Consider the following 15,135-nt stretch of genomic DNA (forward strand, 5'->3'; position numbering starts at 1 on the left):
TTGGTTGATTGATCCTTTTAAACATTGTATAATGTCCCTGTCTGACTTTGGTAATTTTTTTTGCTTTGAAATCAGCTTTATCTGATATCAAAACAGCCACTCCATCTTTCTTTTGATTAGTATCTTGCATGTGTTGCCTTAAAGGTCCAGGAGCAAGTGATGAGAATAAAAACAGAACATGAAATCTGGTGCAGTGGGTCAGGGGACCTGCAGCTTCTATTGGACTGAGGTGCAGAGTCCACCTTTTATTCCTAATTGCAGACTATAAAGCTTTCTTTGATCTATCTTTCCCAAGACACTACATTGACATAGTCCAGATCTCCTTGTTTTTACCCCAGGCCATTCCCTTCTGGGATAGTCTTGGGAACAATCAGCAGGTGTGTAGGCAGTGTTCATACCTAACGCCAACCCGGTGTTCCAAGGTCCATGCGTTCATGATCCCAGTCATCCTCCCTTCTGGGTCTGGCGTTGGGGTCTGTAGTATATGTGCTGCTGAAGCGAGCACTGGCATTGGGGTCTGTAACAAGGCTATTATTCTAAGGAAAACATGAAAGTAGTCATCAACACAGTTTCCTGATATATGCTGTTTTTCTAGGTGCTATTTCTATGAAATTTCTCAAGGTTGTGAAAGTGCATTATTGGAAATTCCCACTACATGCATGATGTATTTTTCCCATCCTTTGACTTTCAGCCTTTTACTTTCAATCATACTGTTTATATTTAATGTAATTATTATAATGCTAAGTTTAAATCTGTCATTTTTTCTTTTGCTTTCTGTTCTTCCTCTGTGTTTAAAATTTTTTGTTTCTTTGTTATTTTGTCCTGCCTTCCTGTGGGTTATTTGAACATTTTGTAGAATTCCATTTTGATTTACCTTTAGTGTCCTTAAGTGTTCCTCTCTGTAGAGTGTTTTTAATGTTGTTTAGGTATGATGTCACACACACACACACACACACACATCATAGTCTGCTGGTGTCATCATTTTGCCAGTTTTGCATGAGTTATAAAAAGCACGCCTTTATGCCCCTTCCTTTACATCCCTTCTCTTCCTATTTATAATGAAATGAAAGTTGCAGCTTAGTCACTTAGTCACGTCTGACCCTTCGCGACCACATGGACTGTAGCCTGTCGGGCTCCTCTGTCCATGAAATTCTCCAGGCAAGAATACTGGAGTGGGTAGCCATTTCCTTCTCCAGGGGATCTCCCTGACCAGAGACTGAACCCGGGTCTCTTGCATTGCAGGTGGATCCTTTGCTGTCTAAGCCAGCAGGGAAGCCCTATTTAGAATAAAGATGTCTTAAGTATTTCCTCTGTATGCATTTAGAACCATATCAGACAGTATTATAGTTTGTGCTTCAACCATCAAATATAACTTAGAAAACTCAAAAGTAAAAAGAAAGAGGTTGTATTTACCTATATTTTTGCTTACTGTGTTTTTTCAAAGGGTGTTTCTTCACCCTTCAGGAGAAAGACAAGGTGAAAAACACGTAACTCATCAAAGATAGTGACTAAACCTGAAATAATTTTTTTCTCGGAAGCTGCCATTTCCCTCAGGAACTCTCACTGGATCATGTAATTCATGTTTTTATATGCTGTGTGGGGATTTGGCTTTCTGTTTATGGAGTTTGGATAAATACAACCAGGCTATGCACTTAGCTAGTGTCTCAGCAGGCGCCAGAGAGACAAGTTCGTCAAATGTAAATTAACATATATAATCTAAACATACTTCCAGTAACTGGTTTAATATGTGCTCTGTTGACAAAGAAGTCTCCCAGGTAATAAATATTGAATGCTTGGGAACAGAAATATAAACTCTAGCTAAAACTTTAGCTCCTGTCTCTTTGGGCAAAGAGGCAAAGTGGTGTTTTGCTATTTCTTTGAAAAAACTCTGGATGATTAGCTAGATAAAGAAACATAAAAATGGTATGATCTCTTTTAGTTGAATTCTCATTAAAGAGAAGTTTGTTTAAGAATAAAAAATGAGTATATTAGTTTATTTTAGGATAATTATATGTAGATGTCATATATGTATATGTAGTTATCATATATGCATTGAAATATATTTCAATAAGTGAACTCACTTCTTTTGAATAATTGGCTCAGTGCTATAGAGAAACTCTGGAGAAGGAAATGGAAACCCACTCTAGTATTCTTGCCTAGAAAATCTCGTGGACAAAGAAGTCTGACAGGCCACAAACCATTGGGTTGCAAAGAGTTGGATATGACTTAATGACTAAATAATAGAGAAACCCAGTCTATTTATCTATTTATTTATTATCAAGATGTAATTGACATATAACATTGTATTAAGTTTAGGCATACAACATAATTATTTAATATATGTATGTATTCAAAATATATATTCCTTGTGGTGAGAACTTTTGCCATCTACACTCTTAGTAAATTTCAGTTATACAGTACAGACTTGTTCACTATAGTCACCATGAGTATTTTATCTCCAGGACATATTTATAGAAATTGTGTTAATAACTAAAAATGTTTAAAGTATGGAAGATATGAATGGATGTACAGTGTTTATACTTTGAAGAACTAATAATAATTAAGACTATCAACCTAGACAGCATATTAAAGAGTGTAGATGTTACTTTGCCAACAAAGATCTGTCTAGTCAAGGCTATGGTTTTTCCAGTAGTCATGTATAGATGTGAGAGTTGGACTATAAAGAAAGCTGAGTGCTGAAGAATTGATGCTTTTGAACTGTGATGTTGGAGAAGACTCTTGAGAGTCTCTTGGTCTTCAAGGAGATCCAACCAGTCCATCCTAAAGGAAATCAGTCCCGACTATTCATTGGAAGGACGACTATTCATTGGAAGGGGGCGACAGAGGATGAGATGGTAGGATAGCATCACTGACTCAATGGACATAAGTTTGAGTAAACTCGGGGAGTTGGTGATGGACACGGAGGCCTGGCGTGCTGCAGTCCATGGGGTCGCACAGAGTTGGACATGACTGAACGACTGAACTGAACTGAACTGAAGACTACGAATGAGAAATCCTGACACATTGGCTTTAAGGAAAAGACCAGAGAACTGTCATTGTTAGGCTCAATGTTGACATGCAAGGAAGTGTCTCAAATACTGTTATTTTGCTACTCAAAGTAATATTTTCAGTTATCAGGTTAGTGCCATTAATTTGCCAAGAAAGCCTTTCTTTTTATATTTAGAGAAAATCAAACCTGAAATTAGAGTATATTTGAATCAAAGCCCCTCAACAGTGGCAGGATTGACATTTTGGGTTGGGTGATTCTTTATCATGGGGGTTGCCCTGTACAATGTAGAGTGTTCCGTAGTGTCGTCTACCTACTAGATTCCAGTATCAACCCCTCCTGCCCACCCCTCCCCCCATCCTGGGAGTGACAAGTAAGAATGTCTGCAAGCATTGCTAAATACCCTTTGGGGACAAATTTGCTTCTGTTTGAGGACCATTGGTCTACATTATTGGAAAATTCAAAATAGTGCAGTTAAAATGTAGAACAGCTATTCTACAATGAACATGAAAGGAAAGGTGTCTTTAATTCAGAGTCAATGATGACTATATAGAACACACTGGACAGCATCTGGGGAATCTCCATTTTCATGCTCATCCAAGGACTGAATTTGGGTGACCATAGCAGATTATTTGGATTATGTATACTTCCATTGTCCTCTTTTCCCTGGCTTGGTTTTGTAGATTACCTGTCTGGTTCATGATAACTCAGAGCAGAGTGTACCCCATTGTATTCAACATAACAGTTCAAGGATGTCCATGTTGGCTACGTACATTGTTAATTTAATTACTGTGGCTTTGAATAAAGAGTTTGGCCTTCTTCTTTCTGAATAAATGCTTTATTGACCTTTTCCACGTAGCTCTTCATCACCTTAATTGCACACTCACTAATTTCAAAAAGACTAATTCCCCTCTAAAGGCTAATAATTTCAATAAACTGTTTTGATCGAGGTAGGATTTGTAAGTCTTTGCCAGTTGGGCTAATTGTTCATTCAAGGCTTTTAATTGTTCCCTGACAAATTTATTTTTAAGAAGCATCTGAACTAGCCTTTCTTTTGCTCATTAGGTGGTTGGCAACTTCCCAAAGTAAGCAGGGCTTGACATCTGGTATGTGGTACTTAGTACACTGGAGATTTTTGCCATCTCTTTGATATTACTCATTGTTCCCTTTACTTCTTTAGGCCAAGGTTTGTTCCTCTTGGGATGCTCCTTGATTTTTAACCTAGGCCAGTAACCCATCTTCAGGAGCCCAAGTGAGGCCTAAGGCAGTGAAAGCCATCAACTTTTGTTTTTGCTGGGTCTAGTTGAATCATTTTGAGGTAGACTAAGAAAATTACCAGTGTGGGACATGTTCAGTCAAAGGTTTGAGTGCATAGAGGGTGCTTTGGAGGAGATGTTTTGGTCTGCGTGGGACTGAGGGGCTTTCTAGAACATGATGCTTTCACTGCTAAAGTCAGGAAAGTCTCAAGCAAATTGGAATGAGTTGGTCATCCTAGGAACACTACTGTAATCCTGGTGTCTCAGGATTTAGCAGCCTGCAAAGCAACACATGACCACATAGTCATCAATGCCTGAAAAATGGATAGCTCTGAGCCCATACATCATGACTGCAAGAAGTTAGTCCCTTGACTGTCTCCCAGATTTTTCTAGGAGTCTTCAGAGAGTGATTCATGTATTCTGAGAAATGAGGGCTCCTCTCTCTCTCCTCACTCTCTGTTTTTCTCTCTTTTTTCCCTTCCTTAACTTTCAAGCAGTGCCCTGCAGCCTGCAAACTGCCTACAGAAGTGCCTCCATACTGCCACTGTTGCAAGTGTCTGAATAAACGATCAACCCCCTGACCTGGTTTTTCTGCCACTTTGCTGAGGATAGTTTTCTCCCAAGGGGGGTCCCAAATCCTTCAGGCTATTCACAGCCCCAGGGTGTGACAGGTCCTTTAGTTCTTGGGTTTCCTCCTCTTTTCTCTAATTGTCTCCCCACCCCAGCTCCTTTCCTTCCATTATATTTTCTTCCCACCTGGACTTGTTCTCAGACATTCCTGCACCTATAAAATGGAGAATCACAACCCCCCACCCTACCCCTCCATGCAACACCAGTCCATGCAATGGACGTGGGTGGGGTGGGGACTTGGTCTGTCTCATCTCACTCACTCATTCACAAGCTTCTTTTCTGCTCAGCCAAGTTGCTGGGAGGATTTTCCAACCTGACCAAGAGTTTCCTCTCAATCTCTGATTGTCTAATTAAAACCAGTGTAGGCTATCCCTAGCCCCTGTGGTTGGATGGCACGAGTCAGAGAACTTATATTCAGACCCAGAGTTACCAGGAAGCCATCCGGATAAGCAGCAGGTGGTCAGGGACACTGTCCATGAGTTGCATCAGTGCTGAGTGTGGATGAGCACTGGTGAGTTTCAAAGCACTGAATTAGGGCTGGTAGTAGTAACTCTCATTTCCCCACTAGCCACTCCCATCCTAACTTGAATCATTTCATCCTCTGACAGGATGGAAAACAAACTGCTCATTAGAAGGATTTTGGCTGCAAATAGCGAAAATTCTGATTCAACTTTGCTTGAACCAATTGAACATTTATTGTAGTATATAACAGTGAATCCGTAAGAAGGACAAGCTTCAGAGTTGAGTGACTCAGTGGCTCAGAAATATCAACAAGGAGCGAGGTCATCTCCATATCTGCGATATATAACCCATACATTGTTTCATCTTTGGACTAAGGAATAGTGAGTGATTTGAACCATAATTAGGAAAAAGTCAAAGCAGAGGTTTTCAATCGGTTATGTTTTGGGTCCTCAGGCTGTAAAAATCAGTGAAGTCAGGGGAGAGGAAAGACATGCTTAAGGATAATGCTGTGTGCTTGGAATTCTCCACAGATACTTTTAATTATTGACCAGAAAATAGTCACATGGCCACACCTAGCTGCAGGGGGGACTAAAATTTCTACTACTATGGCTACTGGGGGATGACTAGATGTCTCTGTCCCAAGGATTAAATCAGTGAGTGTTTGTAAAGCAATTAGCACGTGGCTTGTACAGAGCAGACACTCAGCGTGACTATTGTTTCTACCTCTTAGTTAACATCAGGGGCAGACAGAGAATCAAAGGGAGGATGGGGTGAGGGTGGGAAGTGAGCCCTGTGCTACTTGTTCAAAAATTGTTTTATTGAAGTCTAGCTGATTTACGGTATTGTGTTAATTTCTACTGTATAGCAAAGTGACTCAGTTATATATATACATTCTTTTCAATATTCTTTTCCACTATGGTTTATCTTAGAATACTGAATATAGTTCCCTGTGCTATACAGCAGGACTTCTTTGTTTATCCATTGTATGTGTAATAGTTTGCATCTGCTAATTCCAAACTCCCACTCCGTCCCTCTCTCCTCCCTAGCAGTCCTGGGATATTTTTAAAGTGAGAGAAGCTTCTTCTACACTCCTTGTGAGGGAGGTATGGAAAGGAAGTAAGTTTGGCCAGAGATGGGAGGTTTACAGTTGCTCTTTTAAGTTTCTGTCTTGAAAACTGGTGTTTTAGAGATACATAGTCAAAACGGAAATGTGCTAAACTGGGCACAGGGGGAAAAAGTGTATAAATAAGACTGAAATGTGTTCCAATGTCTTAAAGAACTTTTATGCATATTTATGTAGTGACCTGGGAATGTTTCTCTACTAAAAATTCTGAGAGAGAATTAGATAATATGTATGAAAGGCTTTAAACTCTTAGGAGGAATGAAGCTATGCAAATCTAAAGGGTGGGCATTATTAATAACGACAGCAGTTTTAACATATGTCATGCACTTTGCCCTTCAAAAGACTGGGGTTTAATGCACACAAGGCAACGTGGTGGAAACATGAGTTCCCGGTGGGGTAACCCACCCTTTCCTAGTGATTAGTGCACCTTCTTTATCTGGGGCAAAATGGAGGATTAGCAGCCACTTAGTTTTCTCACTGTTTAATCACTGGGCCAGAAACACTCCCCTTTGTCTGTTTCTTTTTATCCTCTTTGCTTCTCCTCTACCAGGGGGAAAGAGTACATGTCCCGTTAAGCCCCAATTTCCTTTTTTCCTCCTTTCAAATCCTTTGAGGAGTTCTGGCTCTTGCTAGAGGCCTAACTTCAACTAGCAAAGCCAGTATTTTCTCAGGGCTCCTTTTCTTCTTTGAAAATGGAGCAATAGAGCCCGTCCCTGGTGTATGCTCAGAACTAGGACTCTGATCATGCTAGGGCGGGGCGGCGGGGGGGGGGGGGGGGGGGGCGGGTAGGGAAGAACTGAATCTGGAGGTAGAATAAGTGTTTCCTGCAGTAATTTTGGGTAAGCCATGCTATGAAAGTGCTTCAGCATCCACAAAGGTCTATACACATTTTATCATCTTACAGGGCAGAGTGGGTTCCAGCTGGCCAGGCAAGTGGAGATACAGGAACACACTGTAATTGATCCTACTTACAAATGCCAGAGCTTGTTTCTTTCTGCAAGTGGTTTTCCCTTCTTCAGGAGTAAGGATGTTTCACAGTCATCCCTTTATTTAACCCTTCCATCAGATATTTTTTTGTGCACCTACGAAGTGTAGGGTACAGCATGGGGGTACAACAATCCCTGGCCTAGAGGAACATGGTCACGTGGGGGAGACAGGTAACAACCAAGTGAACAGTTAGATTTGTAATTCCAGATGGTGATGTGCTATGAAGGAACTGACAGGGCTGTGGTTGAGGACCCTGGGGTGTGGGATGAAGGGAGCTCTGCTGGCTCTTTCTAGGATGTGGTTCTCTGAGCTGGAAGGAACCCTGGGCATCACTGGTCTTTCCTCTCATCCTTGGTTGGATTTCTGTTTAAGGATCCTAGACTCAGGAGAGCTAATCTTGCTTTAGAAGAGCTGCTCTCAACACCAGGCTTCCCAGGTTCAACACCAGGCTCAAGATGGTATAGGTTCTGCTGGCAATGCAGGAGACCTGGGTTTGAGCCCTGGGTCAGGAAGATCCCCTGGAGGAGGGGATGGCAACTTACTCCAGTATTCTTACCTAGAGAATCCCATGGTCAGAGGACCCTGGTGGGCTACAGTCCATAGGGTTGCAAAGAGTCGGATATAACTGGAGCAACTTAGCGCACATGCACAACCATTGTCCTATTGCCTCCTGTCTGGGGCTGAGAACATGCTGCTTCCTTGTCTCCTCCCTGGGATCTGCCACCTCAGTGTTTCCCACCACCTGTCTCTCCCGCAGAACAGAGGAGAGAGACTCCTATCTCACCAGGGAAGATTCCTGTCTCATCTTGCCTAAGCTCCACCCTCTGTAGCTACCAAGCCAGCTTCTGGGATGCCAGCTCCCAGGCCTGCAGGCTGAGTCAGTCAATGCCAGAAACAGTCATTTTGGGAGCTGCCTAGTTGTTTTTTTTTTTTTTTTTACCAGGAGGTTGATGAAGTCTGCTTCCTGCTCATGCTCGCTTCCCTGGGACAACTTGGCACCGTCTGAGGTGGCCCACTCAGCCCCTGCCTTCCAGAAAGCCAGCTGGGAGCTTGTTGGCATTTATTACCTTTTTCGGCTTTAAAAACTCTGCCCACTGAAATGGACTGAGTAATAACCATGAAATAGATCCGGGCAGTCACATCTGAATAGAAATGAAAGTAAAATGTTAAGTGGCAGGTGTTTACATCTTTCTACTCTGGGGGTCTAGTTGATCCAGTTTTGGTTGGCAAAAAGGAGGAGCCCTTGAGAGGCCCTGTGGTGTTCTGAGTTGGGTGGACACCCTGGGCTGGATGTCACAATATTTGGACTCTGTTCCTAACCAGATAGAGACATTAGGTAAATTACTTCACCTCTCTGGTCTCAGTTCCCTTAATTGTAAAATGAGGAGTATGGGCTGGATGACTTACGTGGCCCTTCCTACATCAAATAATGTAATATAGCATTTTCAGATACAGTCATTGAACACAATACTTTCCAGTCTTTGTCCTTTTTTCCCCCCTTCCTTTCCTCCTTTCTTTAAATAAAGAATGGCCAGGAAAGGGAGATTAAGTGGTTAGTTATCTGCTACTGAGATACCGTGTAACTCCATAGTTTTTATAGATTGGTGACTTAAATTCTTTGTCTGAAACTGATGTATGATTTCTGCACAGCTGAAAGCCTTGCCTTGATCCTCCCAGACTGGCCTCTGGCCTTTTCTACATTGGTGTATGTTCAGTTGTAGCCCACACTTTGTGACCCCATGGTCTGCAAACCTCAAGGCTCCTCTGTCCATGCAGTTTTCCAGGCAAGAATACTAGAGTGGGTTGCCATTTCCTACCCCATCGGTGGGTTCAGGAAAGTGATCCAATTATTGCCCCAGTCACCGTCAGACAAGAAGCGGAAGCCAGGCATCAGTGGGCAGGCCAGACTGGTGGCCAGGAATCGGAACTGTTGGCTTCTGTGTAGCTGGCACATGTGCCTAACACCGTCTTCTTCAAATGCGCTTCCAGCTCTGTCCTGCTCTGTGTCTGGAAGGAGGGAGGGGGAGGGAGGCCAGGGTCCTTATTTGTGCTCCCCGGGGCCTTGGCAGCTGGTCTAGTCCAGGACTGTGCCTTCCCACACTCTGGCCCTCGCTGCGCTCTGGAAACACTGTCCTACTACTGATCCCTTCGGTTCCAGGGATTAATTCATGCGATGGCTTCCTGCTGGGTGCATTTCTTCTCTTAATCCTGCCCAGGTTTCTACAAATACTCCCATGTCAGGTAAATTCTGCTTCTTGTCAAGGCCCTAACTGTTATGACATCCAAAGAGGACATGAAAACTGACCAGGAATTAAGATAGTATTCATCTGTGCTTCTCGACTATGGTTGAACTTTAGGCTCTCCAGGGAAGTTTAAAAAAACACTAAGCTTGGGTTCTACTCCTAGAGATTCAGATTTAATGGTCCAGAGTAGAACCCAGGATTGATATGTTTAAAATATGTACAGCCTGAGTATGAATCAAACAATACCATTGGTTGGTATTAATTGTTGGGGCTGGGGAAATCGATATCTTTTCCCTGAGAATCAGAATTATTTATTTCCTTTGTTACAGATGTTCACTCTTTTTCTTTTCAAGTTTTTACGATATACAATTTCATACCTCCACAAAAGTGGGGGAGGAGAGCAGTCAGTATGCATGTACCCATCACCCAGATTCATCAATTATCAAGTCATGGCCCATATGATGTATCATTTTCATTGTACCATTTTATGTATTGTATGTGTGTGTTTAAAGATGACTGCTTGTTTTTTGCACATTTTTTGATTCTTTGTCTTTTTATTGTTGATTTGTAGAAATTATTTACATGTGTTAAATACAAAAGTTTTGTTGTTGTTATTTGATCACATATGTATGCTGAAAATAGTTTTTCCCAGTCAATGACTTGTCTTCTTTTTCTCAGTAGTGTCTTTTGATGAAAAGACATTTTAAAATCTTGATGAGGTTTTAATTTATCAATTTCTTTCTCTTATAACATGCAATTTTTATGTCTGGTCCAAGAAGACTTTGCCAATCCTGAAACCATGAAGGTATTTTTCTGATTTCTTCTAGAACTATTAAATTTTGTGCTTTGCTTTTGGGTCTCTGATCCATTTTGAGTTAATTTTTTTGTATGGAGTGAGATTAAGTTGAGGTTCATTTTTTTTCTATCTGGATATCTATTTGTTGTAGCAACATTAAAAAAAAAGATCCTCTTCACCTTCTAAATTGGCATGGTAAAATTCATCTGTTGAAATCGATTTGCTTTCTGTGTGTGCTTATTTCTGTATTCCTTATTCTGCTCCATTTTACCAATTTGTCCATCCCTACTCAATACTGTATTGATTACTATGGCAAGGATAGCAAAGAGATCAAATCAGTCAGTCCTAAAGGAAGTCAACCCTGAATGTTCATCGGAAGGACTGAAGCTGAACAACAACAGCTTTACTCTTGTTTAGTAGCTAAGTTGTGTCCGACTCTTTTGCTTCCCCATATACTGCAGTGCACCAGACTCCTCTGTCCATGGGATTTTGCAGGCAAGAATATTGGAATGGGTTGCCATCCCCTTCTCCAGGGGATCTTCCTGACCCAGGGTTTGAACCCAAGTCTCCTGCATTGCAGGCGGTTTCTTTACCACTGAACCACCAGGGAAGCCCTTAGCAGCATTTCTGGCCTCTATTTACTAGATGTTGGTAGCAACTGTCACCCCTTGTGATAATCAGAAATGCTCCAGACATGGCCAAATGTCTTCTGGGGTCAAAATTGCTACGAGTTGAGCACCATTGTCCTAAGGTGTTAGGGATAAGCTATCAAATGACTGCATTTTAAAGCTCTTTGAAACACTTCCTTTCTGTGTGGTTACATCATCAACCTGGTACATACTCAGATCCATTTGGTTAATTTTGCTTTGGAATCTTAACTTTGCTTTAATTTTTAATGTGTTTTATAATTGTATAAAATATTTATATGGTTTTGAAGTCAAATGTATAAAACAAAATATAGTTGCAGAAATCTAGCTGCTAATTCTATATCTTCCACCTAGGTTTTTGCCTACTGTGATTTTAAGTAACCATGAAGAAAAAGTTTGTTTCGTTCCTCAGCTGTAGGTTTGTTTGTTTCTTTCTCAGTCTTATTCTCCTTCCCTCCCTTCCTTCCTTCTCCTTGTATTCCTTTTCTTCACCTCTCTTCCTTCTTTGATTATTTTTTCCCTTTCAGTTTTATTATTCAGCTTTATTGAGATATAATTGACATACAGCACTTATCTGTTTAAAGTGTACAGCATAATGATTTGACTTACATACGCTATGAAGTGATCACCGCAATGATCACTTCATGAATGATCAGTTTAGTGAATGTACCTCATCTCATAATTACAAAAGAAAAAGAAAAAAATATTTTTCTTTATGAGGCACATTGTTAGAATTTACTTAACCATTTTCACATATAACATGCAGCAATGTTAATTATGTTTATCATGTTGTATGCTACATCTCTAGTACTTATTTATCTTATAACTGGAAGTTTGTACCTTTTGACCACCTTCATTCTATTCTCCCTCCCCCTACTCCCTACCTCTCGAAACACAAATCTGTTCTCTTTCGTGTGAGTTTGTTTTAAAGTATAATCTACCTACAACACTGTATTAGTTCTTGGTGCACAATATAGTATTTTGATATTTCTATACATCTTAAAATGATCACCATTCTTTTTTTTTTTAATATAAAAAGGCCACTCTTTAAAAAAATTTTTTAAATAGAGGATAATTACTTTCCAATATTGTGATGGCTTCTGTCATACATCAAGATGAATTGGCCACAGGTATACAGTCCTGGGTGTTCATTGGAAGGACTGATGCTGAAGCTGAAACTCCAGTACTTTGGCCACCTCATGTGAAGAGTTGACTCATTGGAAAAGACCCTGATGCTGGGAGGGATTGGGGGCAGGAGGAGAAGCGGACGACAGAGGATGAGATGGCTGGATGGCATCACTGACTCGATGGGCATGAGTTTGAGTAAACTCCGGGAGTTGGTGATGGGCAGGAAGGCCTGGCATGCTGCGATTCATGGGGTCGCAAAGAGTTGGACACGACCGAGCGACTGAACTGAACTGTTACATATGTACCCCACCCATGCCCTGAACCCCCCTCCCCCTCCCCTCCCCACCCCATCCCTCTAGGTTGCCACAGAGCCCTGGGCTTTGGGTTCCCTGCATCATACATCAAACTCCCACTGGCTATCTATTTTACATATGGTAATGTATATGTTTCAATGCTATTCTCTCAAATCATCCCACCCTCACTTCCCCCACTGTGTACAAAAGCCTGTTCTTTATGTCATTGTCTCCTTGCTGCCCTGCAAATCTGCCTTGCAAATCATTACTATCTTTCTAGATTCCATATATATGCATTAATGTATTTGTCTTTCTGACTTACTTCACCCTGTATAATAGCAAAAGGGCCACTCTTAACAAGACAAGGACGGGGATGGGTGCGTCACCCAGGGTACATCCAGTACAACATATGCCAACCTAGAGTGTGTGTGTGTGTGTGTATCTGGGTGTGTGTGTTTGAATGATTTGACGCACACTGTACAGACTCTCTAGTTGCCTCCCTCATTTTGTCAGCAGTTGTCTATATCACTCAGGGTTCCAGTAGGAAACAGATGCCTTGCAAACGGGGTAATTGAGAAGACCTTAGTAGAAGCACTACTTGTAGTGGTGTGGGCAGAGTTAAGGGAAACCAATAAGGGATGGGGCATCATGCCAGGACTAGGAGCCTAGGAGCCATTCTATGTGTGGCCTGAGGAGCATGGGAGGCAGTGGTTGTGGAAGCCCAGAGAAGGTGACTTTACGGAGACGGTTGCCTTTGTTAGCTGTGCACACCCAGCTCAGCTGACTGGGTAGGGAGGGATTTTAAAGGTAGGTAGGTAGCTAGATGATTTTAAAAATCTGATTTTCCTTTCTTCTTTCCTTGTAATACCCAAATGGTGCTTCTTAATGTCTGGATCTAACTGCAGCCAAAGGGCAAGGGAATGCACTGATACAGCATATACTTACCCTCCTGCTGCAAAGAGGCGGATGGAGAAAGGTAGAGAGTAGATTTGAATGGTAAATGGGAAATAATCGGCACATTACTTGTTTCAACTGCTTGTACGGAGGAAGGAAATCAGCATCTATGGAGCAGTAACCATCCATCCGCTGGGCTCAGCGCCAGACACTTTACTTACCCCATTCCTGTAATATTGATACAGCGTTCCTTGTTCCTATGCCTCAGGGGGAGAAGTGGGATTCAAAATCTGTGCCATCTCATTTCACAGCCGTTCTGTGCATTCCACCACGATGACCCTAGTAACACATGCGTGGGGAGCCAAACGGGGAAGGAGAACATCTGCTGCCTTCTGTGGACATTCTGTTCTGCAGCAGAGAATGGAAACAATAGGAAAGAGGTGGCTTACTCGAGGAAGATGTCTTCTGTGCATTGAGGGACAGCACAGGGCTGATAAAAACTTGCTTGCAAAAAAGGGGAACTGGAGAAAAGGGCAATTGAGTGCTTATCAATGGTTAGCATGTTTATCACAGTCTGTTTTTGGGAAGCAAATCATTTCCTGGGCCTTTTTCATGGGTTCTTGCCTGGTATTCATGGAGCCTTGGGGATCTATGCATGGAAACATGTTCCAATATAATTGGCTCCTTTGTGATGTGATGTAGTTTATTTGTGCACTTATAGACTTTACTGACTGATGTAGACATCCCACCATACGAAAGATTAATAACCCCAATGTGACAAAGAATTCAACACTAGTTAGTAATAGAGGACTTCAGTGCTAATGGGAATATGATTAGAAGCCTTGCATCCCTTGTATAGCGTGTGCTCAGTCGTGTCCGACTCTTTGAGACTTTATGGACTATGGTCCACCAGGCTCCTCTGTCCTTGGTATTCTCCAGGCAAGAATACTGGAGTGGGTTGCCATTCCCTTCTCCAGGGGATCTTCCTGACCATGGGATTGAACTTGTGTCTCCTGCATCTGGCCACAACCCAGAGATAGATTTCCTCCTCTGTAAAATGATGTGGGCAGGTTCCTTGGGTGCCTAAGATTCAGTCTGGCTATGACACTGAATCTATGAAGCTGAAAGTGAAAAATGTGAACATGAAGATAAGACAGAACACACTGTTGGTTGGTTTGAGGGAATAATAAAGAGATTTTACCACAGATAAAATTTTGCATTTATTAAATTAACTTAGTTACTTACCATTGCTAAATGAAAAAGCAACTATTGTTTTCCTGAAGACTGAACATAATATCTGACTAATTCATGTGGATAGGAAAGGTGCTTTGTAATTTTTTAGTATGACCACTGGGTGGCGCAATTGCTCCACATTGTTAGTAAAAACTAGTCTGCATTTTTAGGTGAAGTAGGTTTTCAGGGAGGCTGCTGAAACTGCAGCTCCTTAAGGAGAAATATACAGTGGTCATAACCAGGAAGGACTTCAAGAATTATCTAATTTAATCCCTTTTATTTTATTTTAATTGCACTATTTTATTTTATTTAATTTATGTGGCATATAAATATATTTTAACTGTAAGAGAATTAAGTTTTATACTGATACATGCCCCTCTTCTCCTGCTCCTTCTTGGAGGTATGCTCATACCCTACTCCAGAGAAAACTCATCGT

This window comes from Dama dama, chromosome 11, assembly GCF_033118175.1.
Source record: "Dama dama isolate Ldn47 chromosome 11, ASM3311817v1, whole genome shotgun sequence".
Classification (NCBI taxonomy): Eukaryota; Metazoa; Chordata; class Mammalia; order Artiodactyla; family Cervidae; genus Dama; species Dama dama.